Source organism: Muscardinus avellanarius (assembly GCF_963383645.1).
Source record: "Muscardinus avellanarius genome assembly, chromosome: 2".
Classification (NCBI taxonomy): Eukaryota; Metazoa; Chordata; class Mammalia; order Rodentia; family Gliridae; genus Muscardinus; species Muscardinus avellanarius.
In genome coordinates this window covers 158,915,689-158,942,526 of record NC_137787.1, presented here as the reverse complement: position 1 = coordinate 158,942,526, position 26,838 = coordinate 158,915,689, and positions in this window count along the sequence as shown.

The following is a 26,838-nucleotide window of genomic DNA, read 5'->3' as shown; positions in this document are numbered from 1 at the left end:
AAAATCTATAGGTGTGTTCTTTTTCTTTCAGATAGTATATACTCTTTAGGTTATATTAACACCTGCTTTGTACAAAGGAGGATGAGATGTTTCCAAACTCAATATATCATGTACTAATTGGTTCATTACTCTGTAACCCACATATTGAGGATTCATTCTGGGTTTCTTAACACCACCACAGGCTGGTGCTGAAAGTGTAATGTGGACCATCTTTGACATTATAGCAATTTTCTAACATTATGGGAAAATCTATAAACCTCCCTTTTAGCCTTCTTTGATGCTATTGAAGCAGGACTCCTGGCTTCGTCCTTAAAACTATTTTTGCCTAAAAGCAAAATAAAAAGAATAAAGCTTCTTCACATTCTCCCTCAGACATAAACTAAACAGGATCATCCTAGATATCTGAGGTCTGACCCAGTACACACTCTCAAATATAAACAAAACAGTGTTGAAAAGAAAAATACTATAATGATTATTGCTTGGTCTGTTTCTATCATTCTTATGCTAGGAAACACATAACAGTTATATCTCACCTCTCAAAATTAGGTGACTAAATGTATAAAAGAGCTAGCATGTTTAGTGTGGGGCTCAAACCTAAAGCTTTGCTTACCAAGCCTTCACTAGTGAATAAATCAACCTGCTTTTCCTATCTCCAGCCACTGTCTCTGATCTCTGGGGACTGGGTTTCCCTGCAACAAAATAACAGGTCACCATAAATGCAGGGGATCGGGGAGCTAAACAATACACAATTCACAGCTCCAAAGATTGAAAATCTAAGAATATGGTGCCAGAATGGTTGGATTATTTCAGTTCTATCATAGGCTAGAGGAGAAAAAAGGAGAGGAGAGGAGAGGAGAGGAGAGGAGAGGAGAGGAGAGGAGAGGAGAGGAGAGGAGAGGAGAGAGGAGAGAATATTTATCTCCTGTTTCTTTTCTTCTTTTAAGGGAACAATCATATTCAAGAGAAATCCACCCCTTAGGATCTTATCTCCCAAAGCCAACCTCCCAAACCACTAGTAGGATTTAAGCTTCAGTTTGTGAATTGTAGAGAAACACAAACTTTCAGCACTTAGCAGCTCCCATTCCTCACCTCTTTCTCTGAGGCACTGAAGTGAGTTTGATTTTATTTGGAGCTTCACCATTTCTCCATGTAGGAGCGATGGCAATGTTCATGGCGTCAGCATTGTATTATTCTGTCCATTTCTCCTCTTACCCTGGCTGCCAGGCTTATCTCACAGCTTTTCCACTGTATTGCATTAACCTAGTTTTCCTTTTTCTTAAAAAATATATTCATCCTTTTTGTTTGCTTTATGACAGTCGAGACTTAATTTTAAGATGTCAAAAATGTTTCTTCCCTGACAAGGACTATTAGAATCAAGTTTTCACTTTTCTCACCACCTTAAGTAACATATTCTTTAAACCCTATAAACACTATATATAAAAATGGTCTCTGATATATTCCATTTACAGATTTTCCTAGTATATTAAATTTATAGTTAAATTAATAACTAAATTTATACATTTCCTTAGTATATTAAATTCAGGTAAAATATTATCTCATTGTAGCTCTTCAGGATCCAAGCCTATCGATATTGATTTTTCCATACCTCCTGGCTGTAATTCAGAGCTGAACCTACTATCCTTTTCCTTTTTTAAGAATTCTAGTCCAGGTTCCAGATTCAAAAGGCAGCATTCTACCTAATTATATCTGGTTGATTCGAAGTGCCTCCTATGGTTTCTCCAAAAGAAGTGAACCAAATTTTCCTTATATTTCAAAATTGTTAAAATAGTTAATTTTATCACCATATGAAAATAATAGGCAAGTGAATTGACCACCATGTTAACTAGCTTGATTTAGTCATACAATAATAGATATATTTACCAACACACTCCAAAATTTTGTATAATTATGTTCAATTACAAATAAAATATAATTTAAAAAATTCAATTAAAGCCCTCAGAGATAAACTTTGAGCTCTGTAGTATTACTAATAAATATATATTTTAAAATGACAGAGAAAGCACTACCAACTTTAAAAATTCTAGAAAATTATGTTTCTGCATATTTACTCTCCAAATACCCTTAATACTACCTAAATTGCTCAATATCAGAATCTGATTTTTAACCAATCATTGTTTTGAATATATTATTTTCTTTAAAATATACTTTTATTGTTATTTTAATAATAACACATCACAATAAGTTTAGAGTGATAGAGACATTCACATTCTTCCTTAATTATACTAAGTATTCTTTCAGTCCAGTCAAATAAAATTTAAATGAAATTTAGAATTTGTCTTCTCTTGTTCTTGCCAAATGCCCTTTGTTATGATGCTTCATTCTGTCAAATTTTCTTACAGAATAAAAATCTTAAATAATTAAATTTTAGAGAACAAAAATTTGTAATTAAAGAAATTATTCAGGACTTTTTGTCTACCTTTAAAAAATACCAAGAAAATATAAAATTTGAGTATGTTGTTGTATTTATTTGTGGTTATATTTATTGCCATTATCCACAAAATCCTTTATAAAAATGACCTGTAAGACCAAAACATAATTATAAAAATGATTACATCTCCTTGAAAATCTTTTGTGTTGGGCGTGGCGGTGCATGATTGTAATCCCAGCACTCAAGAGGCTGAAACAGAAGGATAAGGATTGCGGTTTTGAGGATACCCTCAGCTACTTAGTGAGGCCCTTTGCAACTCAGTAAAACAATTTCAAAAAAAAGAATAAAATATAGAGCTGGTGGTATAGCTCAAAGGTAGAATGACCCTGAGTTCCATCCCCAGTACTGCAAAAAAAAAAAGAAGAAAAAAAAAAGAAAGAAAGAAAAGAAAATCGTTTGTTCTGTATTGTCTATTAATAAATCCTGTCTTACTAATGGCAAAACTGAAGTGAAAAAAAACAGGGTAGGTAGAAGACCAATCTTGTTCTTTCTTGCACAGGTATTTTCTCTCTGCAAGATTCTTTTCAGTTCCCCCTCAGAACTATGCATAAAATATTCATAGTACACGAGGCATCACATAACTGAAAATTCTGCCAATTTGCAAGCATAGATAGTGAATAAAAGTAAAACAAATTATGCTCAAATTAATAGCTCACATCAGGGCGAATGCTTGAAATTAGCCCAGAATTCCAATTTTTTTGCATTATGTGTATAAATCGGATCATATATCATTTGATGGCACTTTATCACCATGATTCATGAAGATGTAAATTTGAAGCTAGCTTTCTATATTTTTACCAGTTCAGTATCAAAATGCAATTTTGATTTTTTCTTTAGAATACTCCAAATTACCAAACAAATTGACCACATTTTGTGGATAAGATATAAAATCAAATATCCAAGATTATATTTGGGGCTCATGTCTTCCCTTCTAGGTTCCCACTATATATATATGGCATTAATGTATATTTTTTCTGTATTTAACTATACACATTCTATATTTATTTGCTGTTCTTATTCGGTAAGGGAAGTAGAGGAAGAAGGAAGTTAAATAGTTTCTCCTGATCCATGGAGGATGTTTCCTTTGATGGTGTCTGAAATCATAGACAGGACTAAATCATATATGCTTATTAACTATAATGACTTAAGTAATTAACAAGGTAGTAGGAAATACAGAGTAGATACACAGGACAATTGAATGATTAATGTCCCTAGCATGGTGGGGAAGTACAATGTTAGATTTGTCATAAAACTAAAAACCTGCCATTTTAAACATATACATTGTTAATTTTTGTGATTATCCACTTAATATTTTGAAATGATGTTGAAAATAACTGAAATCATGAAAACTGAAACCACAAATTGTGAAACTTCAAATATGAGGGAATACTGTAGATTTTTCTTAAAATGAAGAAATACTTAAAAATAAATGAACAATAACTTGGTTGATGTATAAAGACAAGCTAATAGGTAACATTTAAAATTTTAACTTGTTTTTGTTGATGAATGCAACTCTAGGCATTTGGGGATAATATGCACACCAAATTCTTCTCTATATGTCTGAGAGTTAAAAGGATAAAAGTTAGACTTCCGGGAAGATGGCGACCGAGAAAAGCGGGGCTTAAGAGCCCCGCTAACAACAAATATCCATTACCACAAAATCAGCGCCTTTCAAAGCCAGAAAACAACATCACCAGAGAAACAAAAAAAATCACCAGGCTCCAGAGAGAAAGCGGACTGAGAACAGAGCCACAGAGGATATCCTCACGCCCGAGGACGCGGCAGACGCAGCAGCAGCGCCATACTGCCGGCGAATTCACGGGACAGCCACAGCAAGCCGAGGGGAGCCGCTGCGGAACAGCCAGGCGGGATTTCTCGGTGCAGAGGACATCTAAAGCCCCCAGTGTCTGAGCTCAGCACACGCTGCAGGGATTCAGAGTGGAAATCAAAACCAAGAAAAAAAAAAAAAAAAAACGCCAGCCCAACAGCCGAGGGCGTAGCAGCGGCGCCATATTGCCACCGGCGGCAGCAGCACAGAACTCACTACAGCTACATCTGCGTACTCAAGAACAGTGAGTCAAATTGCGGGCCACAGCGGAGAAATCCCAGTACTGTACTCACTGGGACTTGACCCAGTGGGAGAGGGGCGGTGGCAGTGATATCACACCATAGGAGAACGTGCAACCTGGCACCCGCCACGGTCTAAAGCAGCCTCTGTTGACTCTCTGGGTCGGAGACTCTGTGATACAACCCAGTAAAGGAGTAGTGGGGTCTGAGATACTACTGACTCGAGATCCAGAGCACTTTAAGTGAAGTCATAGTGACCCAAGGGAAGAACCCAGAGAAGGCACAAACTTCCGAAATCATGGGAAAGAGGAATAATACTGGAGCAATTAATGCTCACAACCCCACAACATCAGAACCCGATAAAACAGAAAATCAGAGATTTCTAGAAGATCAAATCAGGAAAATAACTGTAGAAATAATAGAGGTGCTTCGAAAAGAACTCAGAGAGAGCCAAAAAGAGATAAAGGATGCAATTAATGAAGTAAAGGCCTCAATTCAAAGCACAAACAACCGATTAGAACACATGGAGAACAGAATCTCGCTCTTAGAAGATGATCATTCCAAAAATGAACGCATAGTTTCTAATCTAGGAAAAAATATCCGACAGCAGGAATCAGATATTGAAGAAATATGGGCCCATTTTAAGAGAGCTAACCTAAGAATAATTGGAATAGAGGAGGGAAAAGAAAGTGAAACTAAAGGGATCAACAATCTCTTCAAGGAAGTAATAGCAGAAAATTTTCCAGACATAGAGCAAGAGGTCGATACGCAGGTCCAGGAAACGTATAGAACTCCCTTTAGACAGGATCGGAGAAGAGGATCCCCACGCCACATCATTGTCAACATGACCAATGTGGAAGCCAAGCAGAGAATCTTAAAGGCAACAAAAGCAAAGGGCCAAGTGACATTCAGAGGCAAACCAATTAGAATCACTCCAGACTTCCCAAACCAAGTTATGAGAGCCAGAAGGGCTTGGAGTAACATATTCCAAACTCTGAAAGAAAACAACTTCCAGCCAAAAATTTCCTACCCAGCAAAACTTTCTATCAAATTAGATGGAGAAATAAGAAGCTTCCATGACAAACAGAAACTGAAGGAATTTATGTCTTCAAAACCAGCACTAGAGAAAATACTCAAAGAGATTAACTACAAAGAAGAAATAGGTAACACACATCAGAACTAGAGAAACAAGATTTTCCATCCAACAGACAACTAAGATTGGTTATCTGTGGAGATTCATTATTTATGTTAGTCTGTTATCTATCTCTAAAGGGTATTGTTTGCCTTTATTGTTGTTAATTTTTAGGATTTCTAGTTGGAATATTAATATACCTTCAGATATAGCATTTGGAAATATTTTATCCCATTCTATTAGTAACTCTTAACTCTGTTTACATTGTCTTTGGATATACAATATGTTTTTTATTTTTTAGGGAGTTTGTATACTCTTCTGTTGCCTGTGCCATTGAAATCATAACCAAGAAATCACTGCCAATTTCAATGTTGTGAGGTTTTATGACCCAGATTTTCTCCTAAAAGTTTATAGTCTTAAGATTTATATTTAGGTCTTTTATCTATTTTGAGTTAATACTTGTATATGGGATTAGGTAAGGGTCCAATTTATTCTTTTCCATGTAATTATTATGTTTCAACAATATTTAGTTAAAAGATTATTATTTCCACCACCAAATGTTCGTGGAAACCTTGTCAAAAATAACTTGACAATATAGGGAAGAATTTAGCTCTAGGCTTTTATTTAACTCCAATGGTTTATATATCTGCCTTTAGAATAGTACTACACTGTTTCAATTATTGTAGCTTTATATGGTCTGAAATCAGAAAATATATATCTTCTAGCTTTGTTCTTTTTCAAGATCGATGTGGGTACCTAGAGTCCATATTCCATATTAGGATAGATTTTTTTTTCTGAAAAATAAATATATAAATATATGATAGTTTCACCTAAAAAATAGAAAAAATAGATTCTCTGGTAAGAAAGAAAGCAAAAAGAAATATTGAAATGTTATCTTTAAGTCATCAAAAGCTTGGTATCAGACAAATGAAACTGTTATGAGAGATTATCATTTTTAATTTTGGATAAATTGCTATAATACTAGATGTCAACTACTAAGCCAAGCATAGGAGGGGGGGATAGGGAGAGAACGGGGTGGGGATCGGGTGGGGGCTGACTGGGAAATGTGTGCATGTATGTCTACAAAAGTATGTATCCCACTATGATGTATGAATACAGTGCACCAATTTAAAATAAATATAAAAAAAGGGAAAAAAAAGGATAAAAGTTGTGTCATTATCATAAGAAAGTAATTACTTCTTGTAAAAAAGAAACAACGCCTGGCATTTATGGGTACAAAAATGAAGGATATATAGATTTAGGATGAAGGTAGCTCAGGAAAACAGAAAGACAAACGTAATTTTACTAAACGGATGAAGTAGAATTCTAGACTTGCTGTTTAAAAAATAAAGACTTATAGAAGTAATTACTTAGGTATTCTGACATTTAAAATGACAAAAATATCTCCAAGTTTGTTACATCATTGCAATTTACAAACAAACTTTATACTGTACAGTGTATATACTGTATAAGAAAGTATGACATTTTAATATAAAATATTTTCAAAATAATACATGAATATATTTTTGAATATAGGTTCTTTATAATTTCTGTATATGCACCAATATTTATTGTTTTTACTTTTGTTTTTGGTACTGGGGACTGAACCCAGGGACTTTCAACCTCCAAACTATACTCCAACCCTTTTAATTGTTTGTTTTGAGATAAGGTTTCACTATTTTGCTGAGGTTGGTCTTTAAGTTGTGGTCCTCCTGTATCAGCTTCCCAAGTACTGGGATTACCTGTGTCACCACACCTGGCTAAATACATAATTTTATGTAAATGTTAAAATGACTATGAAAAATATGGATGCTATGGATGACGAAAAAGGATTTCTCAGTAACTTAATGAGGTCTTCAAAAACTTAGAAAGACTCTGTTTCAAAATAAAAATAAAATAGAACAGAAGGTGTCATTTGGTAGTAAAATGTCCTGGGTTCAATCTCTAATACTACACACGAAAAAGGAAATTTTATCGAAATGAATAAACTCAGTGCCTCCTAATTTTAAATTTTCTATTCAAATATTAAACTCATTTAACAGGTAAAATACCAAATAACTGATTCCTAAATAATTAAACTGCTTTCATAATAGAAATGATGACTTACATTATTAATGCAATATGTTGGTATAAATTGTGCTATCATTGAAATACAGTTTATTCCCCTGGAACTCAAGTTGAATTTTAATCTTTATTTTTATCTTTTTAATCTTTATAGAAGCATAATCCAATTATGGTGATGTGTTAAGAATTTAAGTTATCAGGCTGAAGACATCATAATTGAATACTGGCTGTTTCATAGAGGAAAGAGGCAAATAAAAGGCTATGCATACATATGTCTTTTCCTTGTCTCATAAAATGGAATACTCTGTGTTGCCTCCACACACTCGCAACAAGAAGGACATCACCAAATGCAACTCCTTGACTTTGGATCAGAACAGTGAGAGAGAAAATAAACTTTATTTTCTTGATAACTTGACCAGTCTTTGGTATTGTGTTACTAGCAATATAAAATGGAGCATGGCAGATTGTTTAATGTCACATTATAATGTTTAATTTTATGTGTAGATTACATTTTACAATTATTCAAATTATTTATAAAACAGAATACTGCGTAATCACCAGCTTAAAAATAATTTACTGAAAATGACTATAGAACTTGGCAATAGTTGTGTATTATTTAGTGGTTAATAAAAAGCTTAGAGAAAAAAGTGTTGTTTTTTTCTGTAACAAGTTAATCCGAATGCTTAGATTTGTTTACAGTGTAGGATTAGCTATGCACTGAAAAATTCCATCTGCATGAAAATATCAATATTTGATTTTCTCTGTCTTCTACTATCACAATCAAATTTTACAAAAATAAAATAATGTATCTAAAGAATATAAATACCTGAAGGATATAGCTAACTAATATACAACTATCTTCATTCCGGTTGTGATTTAGAGTAGGCGAAATGATGAAGAAGGGTAAGTCGTTTACATCCAACCTGAATTTAATAAGGTTTACTTGACTTGTTCATTTTCATTCTTCTCCTGGTCATACTGCAGGGGGAGGGGGGGAATCAAAGAAGAAGTGCTCATTCCAACTGATTCATAGCAGGGTTTGCCTTTGTTAATGATTTTCTTGACATGATTATACTTTTATTTGACAATGTATATGTAAATCATGTTTGGAATCTTATGTTGTTTCTCCTTTTGCAGACATGACATACAGTTATGAGATTTTCTTGTAAATGTTTGAACTCTAATTTAGCTGAACCCCATAATGTGATGTTTACTGAAAACCGAGGATACGATATTTTGTGGATCAATATATTCTTATACATTTCATGCTATCTATTGAAGAAGCAGAATAAGAGGACGGCAGGAGACAGAACAAGAGGTGGAAGAAAAACATGGAAAGGGATTTAGGAAGAGAGAAATTCATGAAAAATGTAACAGAAAAAGGAGAGGAAGAAATTTGTTTCTTTTCTTTCTCCTCTTGTGTGTGTGTGTGTGTGTGTGTGTGTGTGTGTGTGTGTGTGTGTGTGTTGAAGCCAGGGACATTCTACCTCTGAGCTACAACCCCAGTCTTTTTTATTTGTTTATTTTTATTTTGAAATAGAGTCTCACTAGGTTTCAGAGGGCCTTGCTAAGTTGCAGGCCATAGAACTTTTATCTTCCTGTCTCATTACAGGTGTGTACCACCAGGCACAGCTCCACTAATTTAATAAATAAGCATATAGAAAAATGGTTTTGATGACTTTTAGTAATAATTTAATATGTATTTTTTACAATACCTTTAACACAGTTTTAAAATATTATTTTAAGGAGTATGCTATAGGAGTAAAATTTTAGATTATTTTACATTATTAGAAAGTTCTCTAAAAAGAGATGAGAAATTTCTTCTTTTAACAGGAAGAATTATCTGCTTTCTTAATTTCTATTTTTTACTACATAAAGTTTTCACTAAACAGATATTTCTTCACAAACTCTTCTTGATGACAATATTTTCTCTATTCATTTAAAATATTTTATTTTCACTTTAATTATGTGTTATATTTTATAATTTTTGAGACAACCTATGATATTATTATTTCTATATCTCTTTACTGTAAATTCTCATGGGAAGATTAATATAAGAAATCCATAAGAATAAATATTATAATATATTAAATGTAAAGAGGGATGAGTCTAATGAGATAATTTCAATATTTTGTTAGAGTGCTTCTATTTGATGCTAAAAGTTTTAACTCTGAAATTAAGACAAATATTACTTTTCATTTAATTAATACTATCAAGTAATTCACTAAAAACTGATATGATAGTTTTCAAAATCGATTTCTATATTTCTTTCATTTTTTAGTGGTAACAGGTAGAGAATTTGGATCAATACATAGTTTAGTTAGTTATTTTGGAATGTTTAAGTCAGGTGGTAGCTCACCATATCAGCTCATGCAACAATTACAATTTAATTTTTATTTAGAGAGTATAGAATTTTTTAACTGTTGATTTAAATTCAAAGACAAAATATTTAAAATAAGAAAAAATTTTTAATTTTGAGCATAAAATAACCCTCCTTTTTTAGGTAATTTAAGATTAAAATGTTTTTTAAGATTTCCAAAGTAAATTATCAGCACTTCATTCTGTCTTTGAAATTAATGTGAATGCGTCTGAAATCTTCTTTGGCCTTCCTCCAAAGTTTAACACAGGAATGTCTTTCTAAGGATCTAAGGACCATCTCTTTGAAGTATAATCATCAAGGGAGGCAGTTTCCTTAACTGTCAGCTTCGGAGGCATTTGATTTTTGTAGGGTCCTTGCTACAACATACAAAAATGTCTCCTGCCAGGAAGATATGGTAAGTTTGTATTTCCTTTGGATAAAGAAAATTAAATAACACAGAAGGTCAGTTCAACTACCAGACAAAGTTAGAATGAACTATGGGTGATAAATGGTGCATAGAGTTCTCTTTATCAGGAGGGATGTTTATCTTGAGTGTATCCAGTAGGTTATATCTGCTTAGTAGATTGGCTGTAATGCATTCACAGACTAGTGCTTATACAGTATGAAATTTTCTTTCCCATTACCTTTATGCAGATAATTTCTGCATTGTGAAAATTTGCTTTTAGTTATATTTTTTCAACACTGTCTAGTAACCTCTATATGTCTGTCTGTCTGTACCTGTTTATATATCTATATATCTACCTTCCTGCCTTGCTTGTATCTATCTATTTAACTGACTGGCCCCATTTAAGATTATAATACTTGAAATATTCATAGAAACAGGAGGTAATAAAAAGGCCATTGAATGATCCATGAAAAGACTAGTTTCAATACCTCTACTAAAACTAAGTTTTATAGGTTAAATTCTCTACAAATAAAATTTCAATGGTGTATTTGGCCATATGCCATCTTCATTCCCAACATAGTTTTTAGAGGCAAAGAGATAATTTCTAATAATCTATCTTGTAATTATTAACAAGGATCTAAAAAGTGCCTAATTACAATGAACAATCATCTTGGCATGTCTGTGAATGCATCACAGGCAATCTACCAAGCAGATAAACAATGTTCCTCACTAAGAGAACTTGATAGCACCATTTATCACTACTTTGTGTCTTGCTTATCCTCATAATAATGACTATTGTTGAAACTGTCACTGTAGTTGCAAAATTAAAATTAGTTTTAGAACTATCTATTCTTTTTTATTTTATAATACTGGGCCTTAAATCTATGGATATTCAACCTCTGAGCTATAATTTATTTTTATTTATTTTAATACATTTTAATAAGTTTAAATTTTAATGAATTTAACAAGTTTTAAATTTTTAATTTTTAATAAATTTAATAATTTAAATTATTTGTTTATTTTTAATTTTGAAACAAGGACATACTAAATTGCAGAAGCCGGCCTCGATCCTATGATCTTTTTGTCTCAGCCTCCCAAGAACTGGGATTATACATGTACACCACCACTTCAGGCCAGGCTCTATTCTTTACTTGTAGTAATCTACCTTAATATTAGAGATATGTGAAACTATAGATAAATTTCTTTGACATTGCATTTTCAGAATCAAGAGTCAAAAAATATTTTTTTCTTTAAAAATAGCTTGCCAGCTTACCCAGTACTTAATAACCCAAGTACTTGAGAGAATGAGACAGGAAGATTGCAGATTCCAGGCTAGCCTCGCCAACTTAGTGACACCCTCAGCTACTTGGTGAGAACCTGTTTAAAAATTTAAAAAAATAATAATAATGAAGCATGGGCTGTAGCTCAGAAGTAGAGTGCCTTGGGTTCAATTCCCAGGACAAGAATAACAGTATCAAAAAGAGACTTCCTCAGGCATTACAAATGAAAACATGTCTAATATTCATCATCTTCAGTTGATATTTTTTTAAAGAAGATTTATTTTCGTTTTTTTTTTTTTTTCTTTTTGGTCGTACTGGGGTTCCTGGAAGCCCTTCTACCTCCGGGCTACACTCCCAGACCTCTTTTTACAGTTTATATTTGGAAACAGGGTCTCCTAAGCCAGCGCGCGCGGCTGGCTTCGAACTTGCGCGATCCTTCTGTCTCTGCCTCCCAAGCGCGGGGATTACAAGCGTGCGCCACCACGCCCGGCTCTTCAGTTGATTTTTATTTGTCAAATAAAAGATCCTCAAAAGATATTTTTGCATTTATAAAAAATATCAGAGAATCTGACAGTGTTGAGTAGTACACACCCTCTTTTTTTTTAAGAGAAGTGTTTTAGCTGGGAGTGGTGGCACACATCTGTCATCTTAGCACTTGGGAGGCTGAGAAAAGAGAATTGAAAGTTTATGGCCAGCCTCAACAACTTAATGAGACCCTATTTTCAATTAAAAAAAAATAGGCTTGGGTGTATAATTCAGAGGTAGAACCTTCTGGGTTCAATCATCAGAAAGAAAAAATTAAGAAGAAAAAATTATATATATATACACATATATAATATATAACATACATATATTTTGTTCTTAGAAAACCAAACATTTTGAGTTGGATATGGTGGCACACTCTTGTAAACCCAGTACTGGGTGGCTGAGACAGGAGGATCTGGGTTTGTGGCCAGTCTCAGCTACTTAATGAGGCCCTCTGTAACTTAGTGAGAGCCTGTTTCAAAATAAAGAATAAAAATATAAGGCTAGGGGTGTAACTTAGAGGTAGAATGTCCCTGTGTTCAATCCCCAGCACCACACATTAACACACACACACACACACACACACACACACACACACACACACCAAACATTTTTTAATTTGATTAAAATTCACTTATTTTTATTTTATTTAACATGATTATTACCTTATAAATAATTCTAACATAATATGTAAAATGTATGCTTTAGTTTACTTATACAAGTCAGTGTTACAGAGTATGCATGTAGTATTTATGCAAGGGCAAATAGTTATTTTTAAAAGTATAAAGAAATACATTATGAACAAATGTATATTTTCTGTTCTTTTTAAATTATCAGTAAATGCTCAACATGAGGGAATATATGGAGCTATACAGCTATAGAAGTTGTAGCTTGGAGTATTTATAATTCATGAGAAATCAAATGTGACACTGAATGGCTTTCTAATAGTATACCTTTGTATGGCAAGCTTAAGAATTTTTTTAAGGCCTAGAGTTTATGTTCCAAATATTTTTGGAGAAATATTGCTTTTATATGGATATGGCAAATCATTTATTTGAAAATAATTCTGAAATACTATGAATGATTCTGTTTCTTCCAGTAACCTGTCTGCTTCAATTTTCCCTGCTTTAGTTCCCAAAGGATATCATTATTTCCATATTCTTACTTGTTTCCAACATCTCAAACCAAGTGGATAGTATATCAGTGAGAAGAGCAATTTTACAGTAGATCAAAGAAGAAACACTAGGCATGGCATACGCTGAAAATACTGTTCAGCTGCCTGTTGTCTTTCATCTTCAGAAAGACCTATCATAACCAAAGACAACCGTAATGCAGTGAAAATTGTATTTGACTTGACATTCCAAAGACCGAGTTACAGATCTACTACTCCCCACTTGTGTGATCTTCATCAATTCACTGATGATTTGTGAGCCTCTTCTGCTTCTTATATAAAAATTGCTTGATATCAGTTTGAACTATATGAAATTGTCTATATTTGACCACTTTTGAACTACAAAACCATTGATTTCATGTTATTCAGTTTCATAGAAATTATCTCACTTTGTTCCTCTATGTAATCAGAATATATGTGACGAAAGTTTGATAAAATGCCATGTGTGCGTTTATTTCAGATACTTGAATATATTTTAACATATTTTAATCGATGCATTGTAATTATATATCATATCAAGGCTCAGTGTGATATAAACACACATGCACAGGATACTGAAACTCTTGATGTGATTTCCTATGGAGCTAACCCCCGAATCCATATATGTTAATGAGATTAGTAGTAATGTCTTTGTGTATGGGCTTAACATTATTTGAACCATTTCCTTCAAGTCTTCTCTTTCCTTTCTTGACTTCACTCCCCTAACCCCTTCTTCTCACTGTTCTGCTTGTCTCTCTCATCATTCATCTCAAGTCTCTTTTCTTTTCTATTAATTCTCCAGCTTCCACATAAGAGAGATAACATATGACCCTTGCCTTTCTGTGACTGGCTGATCTCACTCAGAAAAATATGCTCTAGTTCCATCCATTTTCCTGCAAATGACATAATTTTGTTCAATTATATGGTTGAGAAAAAATTTCTTTGTGTATATATACTAAATGGAATATATTTTATTTGTATTAAAGCAATATAATCAACATCACATTTGTATAAATGAATTTCTGTCTCAATTCTACTGAATATTTTTGAGGGGCAGTTTGACATATTTAAATGTAGACAAGCCATGAAAAAAGTATTTCAAAAATGGCTAACATATTTCTGTGATTTTATTAATTTTTTAAATTATTTTTATTGGTGCATTATATTCATACATATAATGGGATAAAAGAAACTTGTGTAGACATAAATGCACACATCACCCAGTTAGCCCCTAATCAATCCCCACCCCATTTCCTCCCCAGCCCTCCTTTTCATGCTTGACTTAGTGGTTGACATCCATATGTTTAAGTACATCATGAGCTTTAGAATCCCCCCCCCCATTCTCTCAGTTAGGTTGCCTTATTTGCTCCTCTATAGGATCTCCTTTTTTACCAAGAGTTCCTCCTATGACCCATTTCTCCTTAGCTTTCACATATTAGAGAAAAGATCCAATTTCTTATTTTTTGTGACTGACTAATCTTGCTTACAATAATGTCCTCCAGTTCCATCCATTTCCCTGAAAATGATGTAATTGTGTTTTTTTTTTATGGCTGAGTAAAATTCCATTGTGTACATATCCCACAGCTTTGTAATCCATTCATCTATTGATGGACACCTAGCCTGGTTCCATAGTTTGGCTATGGTGAATTGTGCAGATATGAACATAGATACACATGCATTAGTTTGGTAGTTTGGTTTGCTTTCTTTGTGGTAGATACACAGAGTAGTATTGCTGGGTCAAATGGTAGATTTGTTCCCAATCTTCTAAGGATTCTCCATACTGTTTTCAAAAGCAGTTGCACTAATTTGCAATCCCATCAACAATGTTTGAGTTTATTCATCATTATTAAATATTATTTTATTATTATATGCTTCTAAGTGATTATAATAATAATATTGTTCATAATGAATTTATTTATTTACTTATTTTTTAAATATTGTTCATAATGAATTTATTTATTTACTTATTTTTTTATTTTTGATAATGGAGATTGAACCCAGGGGCATTCTGCTTCTGAGCTACACTCCCAGTCAAATTTTTTTTTTTTTTTTTTTTTTTTTAATGTTGAAAGAAGTACCAGCGTGATGGGGCATCCTTTTAATCCCTGCACTTGGGAGGCGGAGACAGGAGGATCGCACTGGTTCGGAGCCAGCCCTGTTGGCTTAAGATACCCTGTTTCCAAATAAAAGAAATATATAATAGGTCTGGGAGTATAGCTTGGAGGGAGAAGGGCTTCCAGGAACCCCAGTACCACCAAAAATAAATAAATGAATGAATAAATAAATAAATAAATAAATAAATGTTGAAAGAAGATTTAAGTTGCTGAGGCTGGTCTTGAATCTGATATCCTCCTGCTTAGTGTCACAAGTGCTGGGATTACAAATTTGTGGCATCAGCTCAGCTGCTCATATACCTTTGGATATTAGAAATCAATTCCTTTTTATCTTTGGAAAAGAATATATTTTAATATTAAATGTGAATTTATTTTATTCTATTAAAAAATCTTTCCAATTAATTCAACATACTATGTTTTTTTTTTACGGGCTACACTCCCAGACCTATTTTTACATTTTTTATTTGGAAACAGGGTCTCCTAAGCCAACGCGCATGGCTGGCTTCGAACCTGCGCGATCCTCCTGTCTCTGCCTCCCAAGCGCGGGGATTACAAGTATGCGCCACCACGCCCGGCAACACACTATGTTTTAAAATTTAATGGTTTCACTCTTCACAGATTAAGAAACCTACAGAATACCTGGCCCAGTTAATTTGTCTATTCACATTATAGAATTTTTCAAAACACTCAAAAATATCATACTGCTTTAAGGTTATTATAGAATTTATAGGATAGATGAATAATGTTCAGGAATTTAAGTGTGTTGAAGAAATACAAAAGTAGGAATCCCATGTTCATATTTTATTAATCCTTTGCTTTTATCATTATCAACCTAATGATCTTCATGTTCTCCAGAAAATAAATGCACTGACAGAATTTTATCCTCTTTGCCCTGACTAGTTAATATTGTCTAATACATTTGCAGACAAGACTGCCACCTCCAGTAACTGTCAATGAAGATACTCAGAACATTTGAGCTTTTGAAAGGATACTGGTGGTGCAAAGGAAATGGGAATCCTCTGACTGTGTAAATATAGAGTAAGTCCTCTTAATAAATAACATTGGTATTCTTATTTTCTGGTTAGTTGCTTGGAAATAAAAAACATCTTAATATTTGATGTTATTTTTCTTCTACTAATCCATATTACAGATTTTTCCAGTTGAAGCTAACAAAAAATAATATTACCATTTAATGAGAGTTTTATCTACAACAAAGTGACAAGTATCACAATATAGGCACAAATAATGTATGTTGATATGCTACACAATATAGACATTTTTAGCTGTACTGACTAAAATTTTTACATAGTATACAACTCTTATTGATGAAGGAATCAATTTTAGATAATACTTAGATGAATTAGAGACAATGATGGTTTCTATTTGTGAGATGTTATATATCCCTATTAGATTGAACCCTTAACTATGGCTATTTACTATAATTGCATACACAATTAGAATGCAGCAATGTAATAGAGTTTCTATTTATTCACATAACCATTCAATTACATGAATCTCTAACTTTTTCAGATTTTTATCTGCTAAAGGGGTACTGGTAACACAACTTACTGACTTGCTGCACAATGAAATGAATTTTCTGAGGTTGCTGCAGTACTGGCAATTTCATTAATTTTTAAATTATAGAGACTAGGACACTAATAAATGAGTCTCTCTGTGTGTATGTGTATGCACTTGTGTATGTTTGTAAATTTATAGATCATTTAACAAAGAGATACAGTATGAGGAATGCAAACTGTGGCAAGCTGATTGTGGTGGTGCACGCTTGTAATCTCAGCATTTCGGAGGCTGAGACAGGAGGAATCACAGGTTCATGGTCAGCCTCAGCTACTTTGTGAGGCTCTCTGCAACTTAGTGAGACCATGTTTCAAAATAAAGAATAAAAATAAGGCTAAGGGTTCGATCCCCAGTACAGCAATAAAAAAAAGAAAAGAAATGCAGAGTTAGGAGATGTGCATATATTATAAAATGAGTCTACACAAACCTAGATGGTATATCCTGCTGTATGACTAGGTTATATGATATATTAGTATGTTACTGTCTATTGCTTCTGGGAATAGACATGAGTTTATATGAATCACAGGAGAAAATGATGTGATTATGAGACCTGAAAAACCGGTGTACGAAGCTCCTTCTGGTGTAGTGTGGTATACTATTTTATACTCCACTTTTTAATGTAAAAACAAGACTACACTCTGATGATTACAAGTTTAATAAGCACAGAAAAAGCAGTATTTATTTTCACTATTCAATATTGTATATTGTTCCTCATTGTATGTGCTTAATCTTGTTTAACTGTGAATGTCATAGGTTTTTATGACACCACAAACACATTATCGATGCACTATACTATGACAAGAGGACATGTCACAACTGCTAAGATGTCATTCAGTGGTAGAGCTTTTCAGCTTCAATATATTGTTATGGGACCCCATTTTAAAATGAAGTCCACAATCGCTGGGCGTGGTGGCACACGTTTGTAATGCCCGCGCTTGGGAGGCGGGGACAGGAGGAACGCGCAAGTTCAAAGACAGCCGTGCTAGATTAAGAGACCCTGTTTCCAAATAAAAATATAAAAAAATAGGTCTGGGAGTGTAGCACGGATGTAGAAGGGTTTCCAGGAATCCAGTACCACAAAAAAAAAAAAAAAAAAAGAAGTTGACACTTGACAAAAAAAGTCACATAACATGTTACTACAGGAAAATAGTTTCTAAGAAACTAGCTTATTTTATCTTTATCTCAGTAGTACCCCAAACTGAGGATTATTTGTCTGAAAAAAATACCTACTGCTGGGCGTGGTGGTGCACGCTTTTAATCTCGGCACTTGGGAGGCTGAGACAGGAGGATCTCACAGATTCGGAGCCAGCCTCAGCTACTTAGTGAGGCTCTCAGCAACTTAGTGAGACCCTGTTCCCAAATAAAATATAAAATAGGTCTAGGAGTGTAACCCGGAAGTAGAAAGACTCTGGGTTCCACCCCAGTACCACACACACACACACACATAACCTACTTATTAGTGCAAAGATATACATATTTACTGTGACTTCTCATGTGAAGGATGAGTGTAGATATTCAAAGAAAGTATTCAGAAAGCACTGTTCTGTTACACAACCACATGAAATATTCTTGGGTAATTGCTTTCAATTTGTTCCCATCATTTCCAAGGATCACAATATAAACACTAACAAAATGTTATCTTTTATACATCCAATCAAGCAGGGCTTGCATTAGAGATTATGCTAGAAATGTGTTTCTGAGAAAAATATCCCTCTGAGTTAAACTAAGATGTGAAAACAAGGTCAAAACACAAAATAAAATGTATAATAATAGTTGACAAATGTGTCATAATTTAAAAGTGAATACACCCAATGCGATTGTTTAGAACAAGTGATTTGACCACAACCCATCCCTATCTCCATTGACCCTACAGCATAAAATTATTTTAATAATAAAGCATCTCTCTTAATGGAATTATATAAAAGAAAAAATAGAAATAATGCTTTTATTTCTAAAGTCCTCTCTGCTTCCAATTTTTGTTGTTGTTCTTATTTTTGATTTTTGCATATAACCTTGATCAGATGGCTTTGTATCACTTGACTCTGGCCCATCTGAATTCGGTTTTCCAGGTATCAATTCATTCTGATGCAGAATATTACTAAACTTTAGTAATAGTACCATGTCTTTGCTGTATTATACTTATATTATGTCAATACTTATTGCTGTAGCTGTGCTTTATATTAAGACCATATTCTTTGCTCAGGGTTCCTAAAAGTTTATTCAGTATGTCACTATGCTTGTATAATCAGACAAGTTAACAGTACAGAAATTTTTATTTACTCAATTGAATTAAACATTGACTGACTAATACGATGCATGAACTTGTGCATTTCCCTTGCAGGTAAGGAAAATTCACTTGAAAAATTCACTATAGATATTCATATCAATAATTTACCTTACTGAAAGACTTATTTAAAAAATTTTATTAGATTTATTAAAATGTATAGATGCAGGCTAAAGTAATATTTAGCAAAAATAAATGACTTCAAAGGATACAAAAGTAGTAAGAAAAAATAATCACATAAAAAAGAAAAAATGTCCAAGTATGGTGATACATGCTTGTAATCCCAGCATTTGGGAGGGAGCCAGAGACAGGAGGATCACAGTTAGAGAACAGCCTCAGCTACTACTTAGTAAGGCCCTTTGCAACTCAGTGAGACCCTATTTCAAAATAAAGACTGAAAAAATAGGGTTAGGGGTATAGCTTGCAGTTAAAATGCCCCGGGTTCCATCCCCGGTAATGCAAAATAAATAAATAAATAAATAAATAAATAAATAAATAAATAGTCCCTTGAGTTCTAATTTAAATATTCAGCTAAATTATTTTGAAATACCATTTTATTCTTTGTAAATTAACATATTTATTTATTTTGTGCTTTATTGGTGCATTACAGTCTCAGAGCCATAATGTAAATCATGTTGGCAATGACATATATGCATACAGCACTTGGTGCCCAACTTCTTCCCATTTCCCTTCCTCCCAATACAGTATACTTAGATTGACATTGGCATATTCACATGTATACACATAGTTAATGATGGTATTTCTATTAATGAACATCAGTCTTCCTCCTCCTCTACTTTTAGATCTCCTTCCTGTATCCACTGAGGTTTCTTCTTCATTATCTGGAGTCCCTATTGTATCCCAATTACTTCCTATCCCATACATATTAGAGAAAACATATGACCCTTCCTTTTTTTGTGATTCACTAACCTCACTTAACATAATGCTCTCCAGGTCCTTCCATGACTTTTTTTTTTTTTTTTTTTTTGGAGGTCCTGGGGTTCCTGTAAACCCTTCTACCTCCGGACTACATCCCAGACCTATTTTTTAATTATTATTTTTATTTGGAAACAGGGTCTCTTTAGCCAGTGCGGCTGGCTTCAAACCTGCGTGATCCTCCTGTCTCTGCTTCCCAAGCGTGGGGATTACAAGCCTGCAACACAGGCCCGGCCTTCCATGACATTTAACAATAGTAAATCCTAATACTCAAGAACCCTGAGATAATTTCTTCATTTGTAGCTATCATGAATGGGATTCCTCTAATGATTTATTTCTCAGTAATCTTATTATAGAATAATGTAGTCTGAAAACAGTGAGATTTGACTTTCTTCCATTTGTATGTTGTTTATTTCTTTCTCTTGACTAAGAGCTCTGGCTATGACTTCTAGTACTGTGTTGAATGACAATGTTGGGAATGGACATCATTCTTGGGACCCAAATTTAAGAAGAAAAGCTCAGAATGACATTAGCATTTGTACATTTATATAGTTTTATTTATTATATGGAGTTATGTTTCTTATATACTTAAATTTTCAGTGTTTTTTTCATGAAAGGATATTAAATTTTAACTGAGTTATCTGTATCATTGAAATATACAGATAATTTTCCTTTATTTTGTTGATTTTACATATTACATTTATTTGTGTATGTTGATCCATCCTTGAATTTCTGGAATAAATTTCACTTGATTATAATAATGTTATTTTTATTTGTTAGTAATATACTTAGAATTTATCCATACATTTATTAAAAATATTTGTCTATAGTTTACTTTTTCTTGTTGTTATATTTGTGTCTGATTTCAATATCAGGATAATGTTAGCCTTGGTAGAATGAGTTGGGAATATTCCCTATCTTTTAATTTTATGGAATAGTTTGAGAAGAATTGGTCATTTTTCTTCCCTAAAAGTTTGATAAAAACGGGCAGTGAAATCATTCAGTCCTAAACAATTATTTGTTAGGAGACATTTAATGCTGATTTAATCTTAGTATTCATCATTGTTATAATTAGATTTTCTAAGTCTCTGTTCAAGTTTGGTAGGTTGTATGTGTCCAGAAATTTATTCATTTATTTTAGGTTTCCTAAGTTATGGTATTTAATTATTCATAGTAGTTTAATGTTTTTTTTATTTCTCTGGTTCTACTTGTCTCCTTTTCCTTTTCTAACTTTATTTATTTATAATTCTCTTTTTAAATACTTCTATTGATGTGTGAGAGTCTCACATAATAATGCAGCTCATAGTGATAATGCTCCATGCACACAGAACTTGGCAGGCTTTCACCCAGTTCTTTCCCCATTTTCTCCCTTCCCCATACAGGGTACTGAGATTGACATTGGTATTCTCACAGCAGATGGAAGTGTTTCCTTCATTGATTTTCTCCCACTCCCACTTCTTATAGGCTATCTCCCTGGCTCCAGTGGAATTCCTTCTCCGTTATCTGAAGTCCCTCTGGGATCCCAATTACTCCCTAGCTTTCATATATGAGAACAAAACATGATCCTTCAGTTTAAGTGACTGGCTAATCTCAATAAAATGTTCTCTAGGTCCATCCATTTTTTTCAAATGTGATTATTTTGTTTTTCTTTTTTGCTGAGTGGAATTTCATTTTGTGTATAGCTCATAATTTTATAATGCAGTCAGCTGTTGATAAATACCTAGGTTAGTTCCATAATTGGTTACTGTGAATTGTGCTATTATAAACATGAGTATGCAAATATTATTATGATAGTCTGATTTTCAGTGTCTTTTGAAAGTTACCCAGGAGTGGTATAGTTGAATTATATTATGGACCCATTGCCAATTTTCTGAGAAATCTCCACTGATATCCCTAGCAGCTGTACTGATTTGCAATCCTATCAACAGTGTAGAAGAGTTCCTATTTCCCTACACCAGCATTTTCTTTGTCTAGGTAGGTATATGCCAATTTTAGTTTTTTAAACTCTTATGAATCTGTACTGCTTTTCTTGTACTCTATTTAATTTTAATTTTATCTTCACAATTTCTATTTCTTACCTAGTATTAATTTTGGTTTTGATTTGCGCTAGCTTTACTAGTTTTTTGAAATGTATCAGTTACTTTAATTTTTCTTCTTTTAATTTTTCTGCCTTAAATTTCCTCTTAGTGCTCTTTTTCTATATCCAATAATTTTCAGTAGATATTACTATTATTTTTATTTGTTTCAAGGTATTTTTAACCTAACTTTTTATTTTGATAATCTGTTGTTCATTCAGTAGCATGTTGGGAAGTATCTATGAGTTTTCCTTAGTTCTGAAGTTTCTATTGTTGGTATTGATAATTTCGCATGTATACATAGGATTGTTTCAACTGTTTTCTTTATCAAATTTCCCTTTCTCATTACCAGTTCTTCCTCTAAATCCACTTCCACTATTGTACTGGAATCTATCTGTCCATTGATCATGCTTTTACATAGTCTTCATAGCTTATTTTTATTGCATCCACTATTCTTTGAAATTCTATATTTTTAGGGTAAAATGATTCATAATGGATATGTTGATTTAATTTTCTAGATGGAAGATCTGATCTAGGATTATATTCATTGTTTATACATTTTTATACTTGTTAATTTTTTAAAATCTGGAATTGTTCTCCAATCTGTCTTTATTTTTCATGACATTTATTTTTAAAGTTACATTCAGAAGAGTACAAATCCTTTTGTAAAATACCCTTTAGCTTAGGTTTGTTTAGTATCCTATTATAATTATGTTCATAACATTCATATTGTATTTATGACACTGTGTTTTTCATCAAGAGATATCACATGATACAAGTTTGTGTATTATTGATTATTTAGTTTATTGAGAGTTTAGAATCAAATTGTAGTATTAATGCAATCTTTGAATTTGTATTTTCCTCTTGTGAGAATTTTGGGTTTCAATTATTAATATACTTACACACTTGCTCAAGTCTATAACATACCAAAGGTAGTGTTGATCATACCACTATGAAAAAGAAACCCACAACGATTAAAAACAAACAAGTAAAAACTTTATTTTCAGAAGAACATATATACACATTGAAAATTATCAACAATGTCTATTATATCAACTATATGATTATTATGCCAACAATTATTGTAATTTGGGAGGCTTACAAATAATTAACAATTATAATAAAGGTTTAGAAGATACATGCATATAAGCAGAAGACTTTCGAAGCCAGAGTAATATTCAGTAAACATGAAGCTAAACATGGCTGGGAAATATTAGAAATAAGATTATATATATACATATATATGTGTGTATACATATTTTAATAATATTAACTTATACATAATTAAGTTTTTAATTAATTTATTTATAAATAATGTAATAAAATATATTTTAATTATAATTTTAATTTCTCTTTTGATACCCCTAGAACATAAATCTGACTAGAACTGAGATTTCTATTTTATGCCAAGATGAATTCTCATATCATTTACCAAACTGGGATTAAATGAACTAATAGAACTGCATAGAGTCTCAACATTAGAGTTAGTCATCTACCCTGACATGTGTTTACATAAAGAAGTTATTCACTTGACAACTAAATTTGAGTAATGTATACTATGGAATAGTTTAATTTTTAGTGCCCAAGTGATCTGAAACCACTAACTGAAATATTTTTCTGAAACTTTGTCTTGAACTCTTAGTATATGTAGAAGACTGGCTGCAACAAAACCAACCACCAACAAAAACAAAGCAATTCCTCCAAACATACCAAAAGTAGCACTTCCACAACCCACAGCATTTGTTACACTTAAAACACACTTTTTTTGAAGATGATTTAGTCTGAAAATACAGAATACCTCAGGAAATGAACCCACTTAGAAAAACAACCATATGACATTTCATACTGTGGTCTGCTGTATAAATAACTAACTGTCATAGTCTTTGTAGCAGTAGGAAGGCAGGATTTCTATTGCTGCTCTGGGACAGAATCCTCAATTATCCAGTGAAATATGTGGATATAATGTTATATGATCAGGAATTATAAAATAACTTTCAAATATACCAGTATTAGTCATCAAATAAATTTGAGTGGCATTACTAGTATTCTAATTAAAAAATAAAAAATGCTTGATTTTCTAGCTGTATGAAATAAAAGTAATGAACAAAGAGCTAGCATTTGTAATATACTCAGCAGACATATTTGGAATGTATGAAATTTCTATGGACTGAATGTGTTCATCCTACCAAAATCCGTATGTTGAAGTCTTAAGCCCCACCATAATGGTTGCAGAAGTACTGTGTTTAGTAATAGACTGCAATGAGGTCATGAAGTAAGGGACCCTTTGATGAGATTAGCATCTTTTTTCCTTTTCAGAAGAGAAAGACACCAGAGTTTATTTTCCAAAATATGAGGACTTATTGAAAAAGAAGTCACCTAGAATCCAGGAAGAGGTCTATACCAAAACTCAAATCTAAGTCTAATAGTTAGACTTAATAATACTTGATCTTGAACTCCCCAGTCTCCAAAACTTTGAGAAATAAATGTCTATGGCTTAATCCATTTGTGTTATAGTAATTTGTCAGAGAAACCACGTCAGAGTATATTAAGTCAAAATATATAAATTCATCAAATGCTTATCCAAATTGTGATGTATAGCTTTTCCCATTTAAACAAGGTTCCTATATGAATAGGTAAATTTGCATAAAAATGCTTATTAAGTTTATTTTACCTTATTTGTACATGTGTTAAAAAATTATCTTAAATTCTTAATGTAGGAACTTTAACACATTACTTATAATAAAAGAAAACATAATAAAGGTAAAAGTTGTAGCATAATCACTGTAACTCCTTTAAGATGTTTTTTCATGGGATATCTAAAAAAATTTTTAGTACAGAACAGCCTAGGGTAATACCCAAAATTTTGCTGACTAACTAAAATCTTTTTTTGTTGGTTTAATGGCAAAAGCAGCCTGAATGTTTATACTATATGTGACTTCTCATGTAACACAAAACTTCATTTTAGTTTTACTTTTCTTTTTCTTTTTTTTTTTTTTTTTTTTTTTTTTTTTTGGTGGTACTGGAGTTCCTGGAAACCCTTCTACTTCTTGGCTACACTCCCAGACCTACTTTTATATTTTTATTTGGAAACAGGGTCTCCTAAGCCAGCACGGCTGGCTTCCAACCTGTGTGATCCTCCTGTCTCCGCCTCCCTAGCGCGGGGATTACAAGCGTGCACCACTACGCCTGGCATAGTTTTAGTTTTCAATTAAAGGGTAAAAGTCATGTGCTCATTTGCTACAGCCAATGCAAAGCTTAATTATATGGGGTTAAGTAAGCAAAAGAGGAATTATAGTACTTTCACAATATTAAAAAGAAACTTTTCTTGAATTAAATTTTATTGACATGGATCACATTTTAGTTAGCATAGGAGCAGCATATAGAAAATACAATAAAAAGCAATTTAGGAATGAAGAAGAAATTCATTTTTATATTTCTAATTTTAAAGGGTTTTACTTAGCTGGGCGTGGTGGTGCACACTTGTATTCGCGCTTGGGAGCCCGAGACAGGAGGATCACGGAGGTTCGAAGTGCTGGTTTAAGAAACTCTGTTTCCAAATAAAAAGTATAAAAATAGGTCTGGGTGTGTAGCCCAGAGATAGAAGAGTTTACAGGAACCCCAGGACCATCAATAAATAAATAAATAAGTACATACATACATACATACATACATACATAAGTTTTATTTTAAAAAAATATTTTCCCTTAAAATGTCTTCCTGTGTGGTACTTATCTAAGACCCAGTTATATTAGTGAGATTGCTTTTCCATAAACCTGCCTTATGAGTAAAATTAATGCATACTCACCATTGTTTCTTACTTTTTTGGCACTTGAAAATGGTTATAGTTACTGCCTAACAGGTACTTTCTTCCTACATAATATATATTTTGTTTTGCTTAGCTTTATGATTGGTTATTATAGTCTGTCTCGTGGTAATATGGCAGAAATCCATACCTGGATGCTTATTGATTAGTTATTTATTACCTAGATTAGCTTCTTATACAGATATTTAATTGGCTGAGACATTTGCAACTAAGGTCCATATCATAGCAGTGTAATGTCTCTCCTATAGGAAATAAAATAACTTAAAATGAATCCAAACAACAAAATAAACTGACAGTGTTATGCCAGTCTGTTATCCACAAAAGACCACCAGGAGCTGAGTCTGATGTAAATTACATGAGGGATTGTATTCAACCTCAAGCTTGGACTCTCCATGTACACCAATGCGGTGGTCACTTAGGAAGAATACTTTGCCCCAAAGAACAAAGCTTTATCCCCAAGGAAGACAGTCCTTTCCACCATTACATTGATTGGTTGTTTTGTAACCAAGCAACCACTGTCAGTCCCCGATTGATTTAGCTTTTGTGCCATAGGAAAGGACTATCATCAGGAAAATTTCAGCCATCTAAGCTGATGTTTA